The 17,662-nt window shown below is 43.5% G+C and overlaps 2 protein-coding genes and 1 long non-coding RNA gene across 3 annotated transcripts in view; 2 read left to right on the top strand and 1 right to left on the bottom strand.

The window, feature by feature from the left end:
- The window catches only part of LOC143152089 (uncharacterized), a 59,795-nt gene extending 44,416 nt beyond the window's left edge, over window positions 1-15,379 (top strand). Inside the window, exons 5-6 of the mRNA XM_076321786.1 lie at window positions 14,927-15,008; window positions 15,190-15,379. The gene's annotated coding sequence lies outside the window, so the exon portion shown is untranslated. The remainder of the gene's footprint in view (window positions 1-14,926; window positions 15,009-15,189) is intronic.
- Window positions 1-17,662, bottom strand: part of Tei (irregular chiasm C-roughest protein teiresias) — a 516,885-nt gene that overhangs the window by 137,008 nt on the left and 362,215 nt on the right. The window lies entirely within an intron of this gene.
- The window catches only part of LOC143152090 (uncharacterized), a 103,935-nt gene continuing 101,816 nt past the window's right edge, over window positions 15,544-17,662 (top strand). Inside the window, exon 1 of the long non-coding RNA XR_012993497.1 lies at window positions 15,544-15,750. This is a non-coding gene — a long non-coding RNA (uncharacterized LOC143152090). The remainder of the gene's footprint in view (window positions 15,751-17,662) is intronic.

Genomic DNA, 17,662 nt, shown 5'->3' with positions numbered 1-17,662 from the left:
CCGCTGTAGTCTCGGCGCAGTCGCGTAAACACCAAACAAAGCAAACAATGAGACACAGAAGTGTCCCACAGACCTCGATCGCTTAATGAGAACTTTAAAGCGCCTCCGCAAACTACCAGTCTGTCTGTCTGTCTGTTTCAGACAGGACCGGCGCGCACCGACCGGCACAAGGACGGAGACCGTGTGTAAATGTATTGCACGTACACGCGTACCTTACGTGTACGGATGCAGAAGTTCCCCTGAACGCTTCACCTTCCCTCGCTGGTTCTTCGGCGTCCTTGCGTGGCCGTGTTCGCGTCGCTCTCGTTTGTTCGGTGCCCGATAAATCGTACGTCTGGGACTCGTTCGACGCGAAATTCTTGCTCTATTTCACGGATACCTGTATAATTCCCTTTACGCCGGCCATGAATTAACCGTAAGGCGAGCTGATTTTTGCTCGGGGTGAATCGCGACCGACTGCCGCCTTGGACTGGGAAAGGAGAGAGGAGGGTGGGAGATGGAGATAGAGAGCATAGAGTGAGAGCGAGAGAAGGAAGAGTGAGTGCGAGGGAAGGAAGAATGAGTGCAAGAGAACGAAGTATGAGAACGAAGAGTGAAAACGAAGAATTAGTGCGAGAGAACGAAGAATGAGTACGAGAGAACGAAGAGTGAGAACGAAGAATGAGAACGAAGAATGAGTGCGAGAGAACGAAGAGTGAGAACGAAGAATGAGTGCGAGAGAACGAAGAGTGAGAACGAAGAATGAGTGCGAGAGAACGAAGAGTGAGAACGAAGAATGAGAACGAAAAATGAGTGCGAGAGAACGAAGAGTGAGAACGAAGAATGAGAACGAAGAGTGAGAACGAAGTATGAGAACGAAGAATTAGAACGAAGAATAAGTGCGAGAGAACGAAGAGTGAGAACGAAGAATGAGAACGAAGATTGAGTGCGAGAGAACGAAGAGTGAGAACGAAGAATGAGTGCGAGAGAATGAAAAGGATAGAATATGAAAGAGACAGAGAGTGTATGTGTAAGAATAAGAGAGTGAGAAAGGGTATGAAAGAGTACGAGAGTGCGAGAGAGTAAGAGAGATGGAGTAAGGAGCAAGAGAGAGAGACAGAGTCCCTTCAAAGAAATTTTTCCTACCGTTGCTGCCGGAACGCTCGTAAACCTTATACGGGCCGTTAAGCAAACCTATACACCGTCAAGGGAAAAAGGGGTTTTCGTAGGGTGTGTTCTCCACCGTGAGAGGGTTGCGCCCAGCTATGCAGGGAAGAACGAGCCACGAATTCGACCGCGGCTACGCAGACGCCTGTAATTTGTATCGCGAGATAGCTATCGCCGGCGATCGTTCCGCGGTCGCCGGGAATCCCTCTGGCTGGAAATTTTTCGACAAAAAAAAAAAACGCGCGAGGGAAAAAAGCGAGTTGGAACGAATCACGTATGATCGTTGTTACGGTTCGCAAACTTTCGGTGAACGGACAATGCGAGCACCCGTTGGCCAACCGGACTCTCCAAGCACCGCGTTAACTGTCCGACGATCGTAAACAAGCGAAATTATTTAACATGGCGGTGACGTTTTTGTGTCATTTTCTTCCTTTTTTTTTTATACGGAGACACATTTTCGACGCAGCCATGACCACTGACGTAAATTTTTTTTTTTTCAAGTTACGACCACGTTGTCACCGACGCGACACAGTCGCCCCGCTTTCGAGTCGTAAATTCGAGACCGTCGATCCGCTCGAAAGCGGGACTGGAAACGATTTCGATCTCGAGGTTAACGAGGACGGGTCGATGACAACAGATGCGTGTAAATTCTTGGGAGAGACGATTACGTTGTTTCCATCGGTTGTAAAAATTCTAACTTGTAAGCGGGTATTACTCCTGTGGCGGCACTACCCACGCTTGCCACCAGAGGGAAACTCACCATCAACCGTTTCCCGCAAGTTCCCGTACCTGCTCCGATCGCTATATATACGACCTCTTACCGATCTTCCAATGTCCCGGCGTATAAGGCAGGGCCTGCTAGGATGCCTTACTGACGAGTCCACTAGCAGGCCCGGGATGAAACGCTTATCCCCACTTCCTTATATCTCCGTTCTCTCCTTCCTCACATACTTTAATTTAGCGCCGCCAAAGTGGTGACCCCGTCTAGCAACACGCAACCTTCTGGACAACAGCACAGCAGCAGTACAGGTGCAGCACAAGACGATGGAAGAAACGCAACGTAAAGGCCGATTTTTCGTAAATCCCCCTCTCCGAGGGTTGACTCCTCGACCTGCCAGCGACGACACGAACGCTATACTCCCGGCTAACCATCAGGATCAACCCCAGGAGGACAGCAGGCAGCTTGTCGACATTATTCACCGACCACACCGATGCGTTTCATAAATACTGGTACGCGCACGCATCAACGTCGGACAACAAGCGAAAACGCGGCTTGAGCAAACGATGCTCGCCACGCGTATTCCGCAATCGACAGCAGCTGGGCCTTACTACGAAAAAGAAGCATTCTTCCCTTCCACCGCTCTGGACAACCTCCTCCTGTGCCTGTTGTGCCACCGAACAACGGAACAAATAGCTACGCCACTGGGACATCAGGACGGAACTTCAAAAGTATCGTTTACCACTGGCAAGGGGGTTATGTGGCGGCACTACCCACGCTTGCCACCAGAGGGAAACTCACCATCAACCGTTTCCCGCAAGTTCCCGTACCTGCTCCGATCGCTATATATACGACCTCTTACCGATCTTCCAATGTCCCGGCGTATAAGGCAGGGCCTGCTAGGATGCCTTACTGACGAGTCCACTAGCAGGCCCGGGATGAAACGCTTATCCCCACTTCCTTATATCTCCGTTCTCTCCTTCCTCACATACTTTAATTTAGCGCCGCCAAACTCCGCCGCGTCTTTACGTATTTATAGGGAACTCGTGACAGGAAGCTGCGTCAATTGTGGCAACTATCTAAGGATAAACCATGTCGTGAACTTTCTTTTAGAGATTATAGGAAAAAGTATCCTATCTTGGTACTAAAGATCTTTATTTTCAAACGTATATTTAAAGAATTTTAACATTCCTTCACCTTACAAATATAACAGTTTGTCTTGGTGTATTCGTATTGGTAATATTCATTGCAATCTTAAACCTTAAATATTATTGTAACGTATAAGGACGATAGTTTAAATCGAATCTTCTACTTTGAGAATCGTGCCGAAATCACGGATTGCGAAAACGTGAAAATACAATAGCGATTCCGCAGAGATAGTTACTTACGTGACCGAAAGAAATTAAGAGGAAGGAAGGGTAGAGGGTAGAACGTGTTTTGCTTTTACACGTGGGGTTGTTATGGGATTTGTGTGGGCCACAAACGGGTGGCCTGTGGTCCTAACTCCATTAGTCAAGGTCAACAGTTAGCCTCAATATGCTGGGTAGGTGAGTGCCTGAGTCTTGCAACACGATATCAGAGAAACGAGGTGGCCACTTTGATCGCTATACCACACATTGGTATACAGGTTCTTTGATTTGGGACGATGATTGTTGTATTTTTGCGCAACCTAACCCGAAAATTGGCATTGTATTCAAGATGACTTTAGCTTTGTGGTATAATAACGAATAGACTCTGTGCTCGTTCTAGGAGAGTATGATCATTACGACTCAGGTATTGCCCGAAGCCTCTCGTAGTCATAGAATATTGTAGCAGAGACTAGAAATGTTGCCTATTCGAGATCATTAACCAACATTTCCACCGTGCTGTTATCTCCATTATGTAAGTTTAATTCGAAGGAAGTAATAAACGAGACAATACGAAGAAAGTTGAAAATTCCGGTACAAGTATTCTTAAAAGTCTAAAGATATTTCGAGTAGAAGGAAATTAGGAGTGTCGTTATTTTTAAGAAATTAGCGACAAACATACGTAATTTTATTTTTATCGTGGAAAGGAATATTTATAATAGAAATGTATCTAAATTCAAAGTCGAAACTGGATGAGATTAGCGAAAAGAAAATGTTGCAACGAAGAGAGTGGTACGAGTGTTGTGTGAAAACTGGTCGAATAATTAAATTGTGCACGAAAACGGTCGAATTTACGCAAATGAAAACTGGTCGATAAAAATGGTCAAGGACATTTAGAAGTTGAAAAAACTGAAATTCGTTTTTTCGTCGGGCTGGTGTATTTTTTTCCTTTTTTTTTTTTTAGCATAAACAGAACGAACGTAATGACTCGAATTCGACCATAGTGTATCGTGACACGAAAACGGGGTGGAAAAAAAACGGAATTGCAATACGCGGGAGGAAAACACACGACGTGCGTTGTGTCCATTGTAAATCATTAAGCGACCATCGCCACGCAACGGCATGGCTGCACTATTACCGAAACAATGACCGTGCGCAAATATTTGGTCTGCAGGTTCACCGCGAAAAAGAGACGCGAAAACGTGTGGCAGGCGCGACGATGGAAAATTCTCGTGGAAAATTTGTTCGTTCGTTCGTTCGTTCGTTTGGGAAAAATCGTGAGGCGCGTATCAAACGATTCTTTGACAATCGAACGGTTTGGCAGTTTATATTTCGGTCGAGGATGCGTTGTTCCGATCGATTAGTAGTTCGAATCTCTACCTTCGAGTCGTTGGACACAATAAAAAAAAAAAGAACCGGATTATTCTTTAGTATAAACGAAATTTCGGTAAACAGTTTCTCCAGAAGCGTAAAAGTCATCGATCATTTACTAAATATGTCCACTCGTTTACATAAAATTAAACACGAACAGTTACAACCACATCTGGTAGGAACGTGTATTATTAAAGAGATTTATTGTACCGTGTTTTAAAATAATAAATCTCCCAGGATGGTACTTGTGTATTTTGTATTCGCGAATGTAAACAGTCGCGGAACAGCATGGTAAACTCGCGTAAAGTATGCAGGTATCGTGAGATCGGTGGTTTTGTAAGAAGAATTCACCGGCCACGAGAGACTTTACAAAATTAATCGTAGAATTTACGTAGAAAGAAACGTTTATTTTATATGGGTGAACTTCGAAAGAAATTATTTTCGTGTCGTTGACGACAAAGGATCTAATCGAGCGTTTCTGAGGAAACATCGTACGGAGGACTATGGACTGTGTTTTCATTTCGTGGATTACGGTGACGGCACGCAATGGTTCCCTCGTAACCAAGTTTAAGTTCTAGTTTATTGGATAAGCGTTGACCGTGCACAGAGGCTAAGCCTCTGAAATGCGTGCAATTGGCAAAGCGCTGGACGATTGTTACGACTGGTTGGTAACCTTGGTCTGCACACAAATGCTATGGTTCACATTGTCCGGTAAAACGTCGAAGGAAACTTATTTCATGGGACTCGATTCGCAGCCATTGCGTCGAGACACGTATGAACGTGTTTGTGCGAATTAAAAGGGCTTGTTGTGATGTTGATTCGTTCCAATGGAATTTTACAACTACGGCATCGACAAGATTCTACATTTATTAGAGCACACGGTAGATCTGGATTGACCTAGCAAAGTTTACAGCTGCTTTAAATCAGTAACGATCGCGAAAGGTTGTTCGATTGCGTGACAGAAACCACCGAGTCCGGTCCTTTCTAACCGAGGTACGCGCCAAATGTTTTGGCCGCTCGTAACTAACGAGAAAATCCTACTGTACCGACTCTAACTACTTTACTCCATCTCTCGCCTCTCCGCGCGAACCCGCTGTGCACACGAAAGGAACATTATTCTTCGTTGTGTACATTTTGTCATAAATTTCAATTATCCTCGCAGCGGGAAAATCTCGAAAGAAAATATTCAGAGTAACGTGGCGCGTTATATCATCGATACTGAGTAAAGGAAATATCGGTACGAGAAGAGAAATAGTATTTACGCGTCGTTGAATTTCTCAAATAACCCTTTCAGGTTAACTAATTTGAATTAACTATCGTTGTCAGGGTAACGGCTCTTACCCGGTCATCGTTCGTGATTTTCAATTCTTTTCTTTTTTTTTTCGTGCCCAAGAATAGTACGCGATACTTCGTAACCCCGTAAAAGCGTAGCATGGTATTTTTTAATACCGTGGAAAATATCGGGGTGTGTAAAACGCGCGAACGTAAGAGGAAATAGACGGGGAAACGATAAAGCAGGAAGTGCACGGACGGGTTATGGGGAATTCGAATCACCGATCCTGCAAACGTTAGTGACTTCGAGCAAGTAGTAAATTGTAATCGAAAGTTCATGCAGTTTCTCGGTCTTAACTTTGTAGTTATCCTCCAAGGTATTACCCAGGGAACCGTGGCAGCCTTCCTACCTGGCTAAGCAGTCTCCTGTTTCTACCTAATTACCAAGTATCAAGTAAGCTTCATAAAGCTGCTATTAATCTTGCTCAAGCGTGCGGCAAGACCGAAATCCACGGGGTACGCGGGATCATTCCGAACGTTCGCACGATCTGTCGGAAGATAACGTCGCCTTCGTTGGCCGGACATTTTGCAATCACCTTTCGCGTTTAATAATTATCGCCGCGAGAAATTAGTATCCGGATACGAAGCAACAGAGCAATTACGAAACTGAACTTCGAGTATCCAATGAAACGTCCCTTTGAAACGTTGCTTCAACTTTCAACAGCTTTTTACGCCTTTTTGTAATATTCCCATATATAATGTGTAATTACGCGTTACGAAGTTCGTCCTTTGAGATAGTACGGAGAAAAGGGAGATTTTCCTTACTTTGCGCGACTTTCAGGACCAAAGTTGTCTTTGAGACACCGTTGCTTGCATGGAATTTTATCGAAGAGGAGAGATCGTAGCTTACACAGTAGTTTCGACGAAAAAAAGAAAGTATCGAGAAAGAGATTCGCCTGGGTTAGATTCGCGAAACGGCTCGAAATGCTGTTACGATAATGAAAAAGTTAAGTACGAATCAAGATATCGTAGCGTACAGAAGAGAATCCGAAGCAAAGGTTACAAAATTTATTCTAAAATTAATTGTACTTGATTTGAATCGTGTTTCTAATATTTTTTCGACGAGCTATGTGTACACTTATACTCTTGAGACAGATACGACAAATAATTTCCGATTGGCGGTGTCCGATACAGAAGAAAAAGCATCGCAATTCCCTTTAACTTCGGTTACGAGCACAGATGCTTTTCCTCGGATATAACAGCAAGGAGTATTGGTCAACAACTTCCGAGACTCGGTGACACTACTGTCTGACTGGGCACCCACTCGTACTACTAAATTTAATGGGCCACTATGCAGACGGTATAGGTGTCTCTCCGCTCGTCGACTACACTACTCATCGTTCGCGCTGTCTAACAGCTGCTAGTCCAATGGTTATGTCCGGCCATTGACGGTGCACAACTACTTAGGAGTAACTTAGCGCAAAGGAAGTCCTTTCTATTTGAGTTGTCAACCCTGAAATGGTTTCCAAAGTACATTTGCTCCTTCGTACTTGGGAATACACGTGTACAGTTTATATTCTATAGCATTAAGTGTACCAAAACGATCAGAAGTGAAAATTCCACAGTATCTGTACACTGATCACAAACTACTTACTTCCTTCAAATAAAGTTACTTTATTTTCGTTATTCAGCTACACGTTCCTCGAAATATAACAATCTCTTATTACTTCATCAAGAAACAGAGTTAAATAAACACACAATTCCATGTCTGACTCCTCAATCTGATACTACTTATCACCAACTCGCTGGGAACAAATTCAAAGTTTAACTTTCCAAACGATATATTTCAGTAGTATCGAAACAAATTTACACGATACGTAACAAGTCATATAATAAGTAACAATCCGTCATATAATATCGAACGTGTGATAAATTCTCTGCTACTATCGAAAGTATCAAAAACTGTCGATACTCCCCGATCGTGACGTTACCCAAAGCCTCTAATTCACTCGAAGAAAATTTCTTTCGAAGATTCGAAAGAGAAGACATGGCGGAGTGGTACCATTCGGTACGATTCTCTGTTTTCGTTTGCAACGAGCTTTCCGCGAGACACCCGATAATAAGCGTGTATACATTCCCGTAGGCAAGCGCATCTGCATGCACCGTGGAGATTCGGCGGTGCCGTAACAATTTTCATTAAACGACCTCAATAGCCAAGTTATACAGCTGAATGTAGCGTTCATCAGGCCGGAACCGTGTTATCGAGGCGCGCGCCACAACTAAGCTGGAACCGGGGCCGCAATATTATAGTGGCTTCGACGCGAACCTGGGTAGCGCGCGGCGCTATTTCATAAATTTGCAAGTTACTTTCGGTTTCGGAGGTTACGACGCACTCGGCTGTGCACCCCTTCGGCCACCCCCGCTGGGTACACGCCGGCTGCTGCTCGCCGCCATAACTTCGCGGCTGAGTTTCGCGCGTAACTATGTTACTCGAACGCGGCTAGGCAGCTCCGATTAAAACAACTCGCGACGTCCTCTCGTCTGAACAAAAAGGCCACGAGAATGGAAAAAGAAAAAAAACGATACGACTCGCTTGAATTTTCGAGAGAAAAATTCAAAGTTCTAAGTAGAGATAAGATCATCTCTTGTGAAGATTACAGGGGATCGTAATACGAGGATTTGATTAAAAAATTAGTCGTTCGAGAACGAAGATTATTTTCGAGGCTTTGGTGGATCAGGTATGAAAGTGTGGAGAAGATAAGTTTCTGTTGAGGGAGGGTTCGTTAGAAGATTTGTAAAATAGATTTAGGGTGATAGGTGAGATAGTTTTGGGTGTGTTTAATGTAACTTGGAATGGAGAAACTTCTTTGGAGGAAAGAGTATTTTTACGAACCTTTTATAAATATATTGGAAAATTTCTTATTCACGTTTATCCCTAAGATTGATTTTCTATAGTCGGTGATTGAATATTGTAGATCTTATTTGAAATGTTTCTGCAAGTAACGAGTACAGTACTTCGGAAATATGCTATTTTTCACAATTCTTACGAGACGTGTAAATGTAAAATTTGTCCGGAAATCGTGAACCCTTCCTCTCGGAGACTTCGTGTCGGCTACTCGAGGGTAAACGTATAGCGCATACGGTTGAATTTATTTCGTCGTCGACTACAATACCGGTGCCGTGATAAAACTATTTTATCGTATTAAAAAAAAAAAAGAAAGAAAGAAAGAAAAAAAAGGGAACGAGACCGATCGTAAAAATCTCTTAAAAGAAAGGAACTTTTCTCGCAATATTTCCTCCCTCGAGGCGAGCGATCTCCGGAAACTTTTTCGTATCGTCGACAACAACGGAAATATTTGAAATCGTCGCGATAAACGGGACACCCTGTGCAAGTTCTACAATGTTAATAAACGAACGGATGAATTTTTCATGCCCGTGTTCCCGATTCGCCCCGATATTCTTCCCGCGCATCAATTTGTCACGATGCATTCCAAACAGACTCCCGTCTCATGCCCGCCGAGTTAACATAACTGCATCAGTTTCATCGTTACCGGCACAAAAGAAACTTCCCTCGCGAACATTTTGTTTCGATTTCACCCCCCACCCCCGGTACGGGAGAACCTGCGGGTATATCTCGTTCGATTTCGGTTCCTTTAATTTCTTTCGACGATGAGCCCCGGTGCTGTTTTTATAACGAGTCGGGGAACCCATTCTCCGTCTTATAACGTTGAATTGGCAGCGGATACCTTTGATATCGACGCGATCGACCATGTAGAGAACCGAAACTTGCGCACCCTTCTATACCCCCCTTGGCTCCTACCCCCCGCCTCCTCGTGCCACGGTGGTTACTCTTCAAAAGGTTCACGTCGCGGCGGCGCTGCGGGACGAGATGAAAAATTCTCGATAGAGCTTCATAAATATTTCAGGGATTCGCATAAACGTGCAATTAGGCTGAATTAGGGGCCCCCAGGGGGTGATATCGCTTTTCATCCAGGTATCCGGTTCCTCTTCCGGGATTAATCGTTTTTCGATAGTCTTATATCCGAACTCGAGCTTTTTGCGAAACGCGCGCTCTTTCCTTCGTTGCGTCCCTCGTCCATGAATTATACAACGCGTAGCGGGTAGTTTTTCTTACGAGTTTCTTCGCCAATCGTGGCTAAACTCTTCTACGATTCGCTGGACAACTTGGTTAATTATCTCGAGGTTCGAACGATTCGTGAGAGATTCGTAAGCTGAGAGTGAGACTGGTACGGTCGCACGAATGATGTTCGAGTAATTTAAAAAGGGAGGAAAATGGAAAATTTTTTAAATTTTCTGTAGAATATTAGATCGATAGTTTTCATGCTTGTGTCTGAATTGGGTGAATAGTTTTTTCAAAACGATCGAGATCTTTGATTATTTTTGTAATGTATCCACCCTTTCATATAAAATTGGACAAAACTTTTCAATTTTTGCATCGTGTTTTGAAACAACGAATTTTCCAGAATGTCAAAAGTGTGGACAATATTCCAGCAATTCTACAAGGGAAGAAAATGGACAATTTTTAAAATTCTATTTCAAACGTTAAATCGAAGTACGTTCACGCCTACGCCAACGCTCGTAAAATTCGTTTCACTGTTGCAAGTAAAGTGTTTACTTCGAACATCGTGCGTACTATATTTGAATCGTTGCTAATACTTTTCGCGAGTACGATCGCAACTTTCCTCGACTCGTCCACTCTCCGTCGAATCTCACAAGATTGAAACGAGGAGGAATATTTCTTCTCCGATGCACCTTACTTCTCGCGAGTAGAATCTCAACTTTGCACTTGTCCATCTACTGTCGAATCTCGCAAAATTAATTCGCAACGAGTAAGAGCGTACAAATTTCTTAAAACCCGCTTTAAAAAACACGAAAGAAAAATTCGATACTCGGTATCGAGGGTCGATGCACCGCGTGTTTCGGTGCAACCGTACGGTTGATTTAAAAGATTTGAAAAAAGTACACGAGCCGTGAAAGCGTCGGGAGTCTTTCAACGTGTCTAAAACGAAGAGAGTGGCCCGCCCGGAGCGAGAGCTGAAGCGGGACACTTCGTTTCAATTTCCGAATGGACCAGAAGAAAGAAGGACGACGAAAGAGCGTAGGGACGAAAGGGACGGGGGAAAAGGAAAATCGTCAGCGCGTTGCTTTAACGAAGTGTCGGCCGGGACGTTCGTTTCGCGCGTACGCTAGCTTTTCTGGCGTCGAAAATTACGCAGGTGCTGGTTCAGACGACACGAATGGTCTGGGGAACCATGGTCGCCGGAACACAGAACGGGGGGAGGGAAAAAATGAGAAACGAGACGATGGGTCGACGTTGGAACGAAAAATAAAAGAAAGAAAGAGAGAGAGAGAGAGGAAGAGAGACGAGGGAAGGGGAAATGGGCGCAGCTGATATTAACGCGAAGATACAACGAAATAAGCGGAAATACGGGGAAAGAAACCGATCGAAACGAAACGTTATACATATATCAAGCTTCGCCCCGCGGCTACTTCGAGCGGAAGAAACGCTTCGCGGTGACCGAGGATAAATAACCGGCCGTTTCACGGGGGGGAAAAAACTTAATCGAAACGGAGGCAGAGGGTTGCCGATATTGTCTTTCGGCTGCAATCAATTCACTTATCCTTTGATACTGTACGATGCCACGGAGCGGTAATGGCAAATGAACTGCACGTGGCAAGATTGCATCGAACACGCGGTCAATTTTTTCAAGGGATACTAAGATTTTATCGAAATGAGAATTCTTCGGACGTTTTCTCTTGACGATTGAATGTATGGTAGGTGTTCTTTATTTTAACGGGTAGAGAAATATTTCAATTATAAGATATTCTTCTAAATTTCGATCATGAAATTTCGTTTTCTTTAGAAGTAGAGAAATCTTGAATATCGGGGAGAAAAGGATATTTGTATTGATAATTATCGTGGGTGAAACATTTTGAGAAATAATAGTTGTTAGTATAGGTACGATAGTATCGACGTGAAACGATAAGAGGAAAACCTAGAGAATATAAAATGACAGTAGATGGAGTAAAGGTACAGGAAGAGCACAGAAATTTAAAATTTCGTACGTAACTGCTACAAAAGACTCGTTTTCGAGTTGTTAGACAGTTACGAAAGGAAAAATTGTCATTAATTCACACACGGTTGCGAAGCTGCTGAAAAGGAAAACTTACGAAATAAAAAATTATACCAGTTGAAGTAAAAGTAGAGGTAGAACAGAGAGGATTTAGATTCCGTGTGCAACCGCTACAAAAGACTCGTTTTCGAGATGTTGGACAGTTACCGAAGAAAATAATTATTTATTCGCACAGTGACGCAAAGCTGCTCAAATCTATGGTGTACACTCCGCTCGAACGATTCTATTTGTATTCCATTGGACAAAGAAAGCTCACATTTGTCGGCATTTGAAGAATATGACACAAAGTATCTCGTCGTCATGTCCACATTGGGATCACTTTAAACCTAAAGATCCGAAAGTAACGTGAGCGTTTCGTCCATCTTGAAAGCTTTTATACTTAACAGTATAAGCAACGTGTTCTAGAATCTTCCTACGAGTTTCTTCCTCCACGAGAAAGTTTTCTCACCGACAAAGTAACAATTTCGTACCACATTCTCAGTTTCGATTATTCTCTGCTCGAATACACCGTGTTCTAGTTATGAGAACCTTTTACCAAATTTTTTATTCAACCTCAACAACCCTCCAGTTCCTCGCGTTTCCTCGTCAATTCTTCGTGAAAATTTTAAGCGTACCGTTCGATTTCAATTATAAAAATTTGTTAGATTTCTCACCTCGAAAATGGAGATCGAATCTCGGTGGAGTTTAAACGTTTCGCGTCGCGTATGCTCGTTTCTTTCACCGGTAACTTTAAAACGTTCAATTCGCGGTTGCATCGAGAGCACAATAAGCATCGTGGCATTAAATTTTCACCGCTGAAAAGCTTCTTTCAGACACGAAGTTCTGGACGGTGACGTTGGCGCAAGCTCGCTCGTTCTTTCGTTCTTTCGCTCGCTTGCAAATCGTGCGAAACGAAAACCGTTCGAGACGTTCGTCCCTGAGTTTAAATCTCGCGACGTTTCGCGCTTTTACACCGGAAGTGAACTATATACGCTCGGTGGCGTTACGCGGCAGCAGTTTCGAATTGTTGAGGAATTTTTAGCTCTCGTTGGTCCGGGCGAGAGAAACGCGCGCACATATTCGGGATTTTCGGCCGCGTTAGCGCTGACATCGTCGAAACCGAGGTATTCGCGGTGTTTCTGATGTTTGCTTTTGTTCCGTCGGCCAAACAAACTAACCGCGATCGAGGAAACGCTCGTCCGTCTTTCCCGACGATCGTAGCGGTCGAGCAAACAATCCGAAGATTAAACTTATTTCATATTTGCTCGGAGAAGTTGGAAGACTCGCGGACAAGACAAATAACCGCCGCGAATTCGGACCCGATTGCGGACATTTCTGAACATATTTTCTAACGCGGTGTATACCGGACATTTTTTTTTTTCCTTGCGCTTCGAGTCGCTTCAAAGTCGTGATAATATTAGATCATTCGTTGCATAGGGAAATTAACTGCATCGTTTTAGAAACGATGATAATCTTTGAATGGTAATATCCATCTTTGGTGAATTTACTGTGTGATTTTCTAATTGAAATTATTTCTAGGTTGGTTTGAGTGTCTGGCTCTAGACGATTTGTAACCACTTTTAGCAGCGATTTTTCCTTCTTTCTATATTATAGTTACTTTGGGTTCTTTTTTTTTTAATGTGTGATTCTGGATCCTTTTGGTCGCAAAGTTACATCTTTAAGGAATAGACGATTACTTGTAGAATCGATTCGTGTTTCTCTGTACACTGTAGAAAGTGGTCCTTCTACAACGTAATTATGTTTGTCATAGATCTATAGATCTTCTTTCACGCAAGTTTTCGAGCTAATCTTCAACCTTTTTTATTTTACATCAAGATGATAGCTACTTTACAAATATTTCTTACATATATTAATCTTTCCATCGAAACACTTTTCAAATTTTTGCATCAACGCTACCTTCCCTCAAGAATGTTTCGCTTACAAAGGGTGGAGATTCTGGACAATAGAAAAAAGGTCAGTTTCGAGTTTTCAATCGTTAAACTCTACGAAATTGAAATTACACTCGAGTTTGTACCACGATATTTCCAATGTTACGTACAGCAATTCTTTCCATCGAAATACAATTGTTAATGGAAGCAACGCGAGTATCGGAACATCATCGCGATCTGGCAAGATCAACGTGTCGTGGTAACCACTTTTCCTCGCCGGTCACGCTAGATTAAGTTCGCGTGTGGGTTATTGCGTCCTATGCAATACTTTCGTCGTTGGAAAAGCCTGTAAACGACTCGAGGTGGACTCAACGCCGTCTGCGTGAACGCAACTACCGGAGAATGGTCGTTGCTGGTTAAATTGGTCGACACTCCCCCGGTACACTAACATTCTTGTAAACAAGCAACGACCCGAAACGGCCAGCGTGAAAGAATCGCCGAGAAAGTAACTCCGTGTCGTAACTCGCGACAGCCATTTCGCTTCTCGGCGAATGACGATTTACATCGACCGTAACAACCAGAATGGGGGAATTGGACGTTATTCGAACACCTAGGCGTTTTGTTTCCCGCAGTTACGTTTAATGTCTCCGTTTAAATTTAATTTTTCCCCGGAGTCGAATGATTCCGCGACGTGTTCGAAGTGTCGAGGACAAATCGCTCGGTTCGGAGACCCGAGTCGCGAACTATGCGTTCAGGGGGCAGATTGCAAAGTAATCGAATCGACGAGTTTTTTCTCGAACGTGGGATCGATACTTGAGATATTCGAAATCGTTTTTCGAGTACTCAGGGTACGTTATTTGTTACGAATCTGGAGCAGAATATTTTTGTCCATCGGGTAATTTAAAGTTTTCTTTTTTTTTGGTACGAAAAATTCAACAATTTGGAGAGAATTGCAAATACAGTCTCCGAAATTTCCAGTTAAAAATTGTGTATTACTATGCAAATGGGGTGTGTAAACTAATCGCAACATTTTGCATTTTGTCATTACAGATACTTTCGGATGATAATGGATGTTTCGACGTGAATTGATCTTGCTGTTTATTCGTGTTGCCTGAAACACGTATCCTGAAACGTACGTACCAAAAAGTAATATACTTGAAAAATATTTCGACTCGTGATTATTTACAAATTTCTATTTCTGAAATTAATTCGGTTAAAATTAGAATTTAAAGAACACTTTGTGTCAGATACACGAGTCTTTTATCAATGACTCAAACTTTATCATTTTAATACTTACGTTACTTTCTTTCCAGAATGCCTCGATTATATCACCACTGTTGCATACAACTTTTGACCAAAAAATACAATTTTTCAAATTTCTGCATCGACGTTACCATCCCTACTCAAACGTTTACAATCGGTGTAGATTCTCGTTAAAAGCAAAAAGATGCCCGTTTTTGCGTTTCTATCGACTGTCGTAAACGATTAAAGAAACTAAAATTACGTTCTAATCAATACCATGATACCACCACTTTTGACCGAAAAATACAATTTTTCAAATTTCTGCATCGACGCTACCATCCCTACTCAAACGTTTCGTTTACAATCGGTGTAGATTCTCGTTAAAAGCAAAAAATGCCCGTATTTTTGCGTTTCCATCCGCGCCACGAAGTCGAGCAACGATCACGGCATAGAATGCGTGCGCGCGCATTTCACGAAGCAACCGCCCTCTCCGGCGAGGAATAATGCTCAGGACAAACGAATTTATCGCGGTAACGCTCGCTGAACGATCTAGCGCCGGTATCAACGTGGCTTCATTGAGATCCACGTCCTCGCTCCGGTTCCTGGAGTCTCTCCGACCAGCCGTAAGACAGGTAAACATCACGACGGAATCATATGCGTGCAAAGTAGAAGGAACGGGGGCGCGAGAGGGAGAGGAGTAGAGGCCTCCGCGAGAGTGTACATCCGGATGCGTGAGAGGGCATGTATATGGTAATGCGCCCGGGATGTAGACCTTTGCAGTGTTAACGATTCCGCATTCCGTATTAATCTGAATTTCAAATTTCCACGCTATGGCACCTCCGCGCGTGGAATCGCTGACGAGGGAAGAGGAGGCGCATAGAAGGTGTCCCTTTGTCACTGGAATTGGTGAAAATGTTCAAATCTTTGTTCGTGCTTTCGACGATGTAACGGCGTTACGCGTTGCGACAGTTGTAATCAGCGGGGCTCGTTTATTCGGGAAAAGAGCCCGGCTCACTTGTCCCCGTTACGTTTCGGAGCTTCAACGAGATTGGACGAACACCAGCGACGGGACCGAGCCAATGACGTAATTAATTCCGAGTCGCGTCATTTTACACGTAATCGTGTCGAGGTTTCCAGCTGGTATCGAAATACGCCATTGGGATTTACGGTCGGGAGTGGATCGTGTCGATGTAACATCGAGAGAAACGATTTCGTTCGGGATGGAGTAGGGATGGTTTTAAGGTATTGAATTTTGATGATTTTTAAGGTATTGAATTTTGACTGATAATTAGTGTTCAGGTAAAATTGTTATCGTTGTCGTTCCATTGGTTCTGGTTTCAAATTCTTGGAGGATTAATTACGAGTAGCTATGGTTAATGATTCTTATTTTAAGAATATTACGAATTACGATATTTAGATCAATGAATGTAACTTGTACAGAACTGGTAGAGATCGGTAGGTATCGGTAGAATCGTTTGCAGATATTCGATGCAAGGGAACCAATTTCACACGCGAATGTGTCGATCGTGTAAGAGCTCGTCTCGTTCCCATCACCCGCGTGTCATCGATATTTAATCTTGGCTCGGGCATTTTATTCTGGAGCTAGATTTGCCACCCCTTAGTGTGTTTTCTTGCGCGTCGCATATTGGTAAAGCTATGTAGCGAAAACAACGAAGACCAAGCACGAGACTTTGGTGTAGATTTTTCAAAGAAGAAACGTTTCCTTACTTTTCCAGTTTTATTCATAGATTTCTCAGGTAACTAATCATTTCACGAAAACACATCGATATCGATGTCTCTTTTCGTTAATCGTTGTCGCGAAACCGTCTACTCGTTCTCCGACCGTAAATAACGAAACAAAAGGTGTCGCGTCGATTCGCTCGTTCCCGAGGGGCTTGTTCCACAAAAAAAAAAACAAACAAAATTCTTTGTTCTTAAAAAACTGACGCAATAACCCCGGTAACGAGAAACGAAAATTATTTAAATCGTTGTAATTTCCTTCCGCGTATCGCCGGGGCCGCGGAAACCGAGAAATATTTATCCGTTTCCAGGTCGAACGGTTGCGCGTTTTTTTCGATATCGAAGCTCCCGTGTAAGCGTAAATATATTTTCGAGCCGGTCGGGCGAACGGTGCGGCCCCCGGAAAATTCCTTTGGATCCTTATCCGGATCGAATGGAGGTCCCGTTTTCTAATGGTTTTCCGGACGTCCCGTGGAATTATGCGAGCTTAATCCCCGCGACGACCGTTGGAAATCCGCTAAGCGGGATTCATGCGCCACCCGTAGTCGAGGGTTTCCACGTAGGAGGATCCAGGAACGATTCAGGAGGTTCGCGCGAACGAAGGAACGAGACGAGGACTCGCGCGAACAGATCGCCGCGATCGGCCCGGAATCACCCTGGCCGAGAATAAAGTTGCAAACCGGGGACGTAGATTTTACTTTCAGACGAACGGAACTTTAATTCCCTCGTGGGAACACACACATACAGAGAGAAAGCAAAAAGGAGAGAGACAGTGAGAGAGAGAAAGGTTCGATTTTCGAACTC

This window comes from Ptiloglossa arizonensis, chromosome 10 (genome assembly GCF_051014685.1).
Source record: "Ptiloglossa arizonensis isolate GNS036 chromosome 10, iyPtiAriz1_principal, whole genome shotgun sequence".
Classification (NCBI taxonomy): Eukaryota; Metazoa; Arthropoda; class Insecta; order Hymenoptera; family Colletidae; genus Ptiloglossa; species Ptiloglossa arizonensis.
The sequence above is the reverse complement of the archived record's forward strand: the minus strand, read 5'-3'. Positions and strand labels throughout refer to the sequence as shown.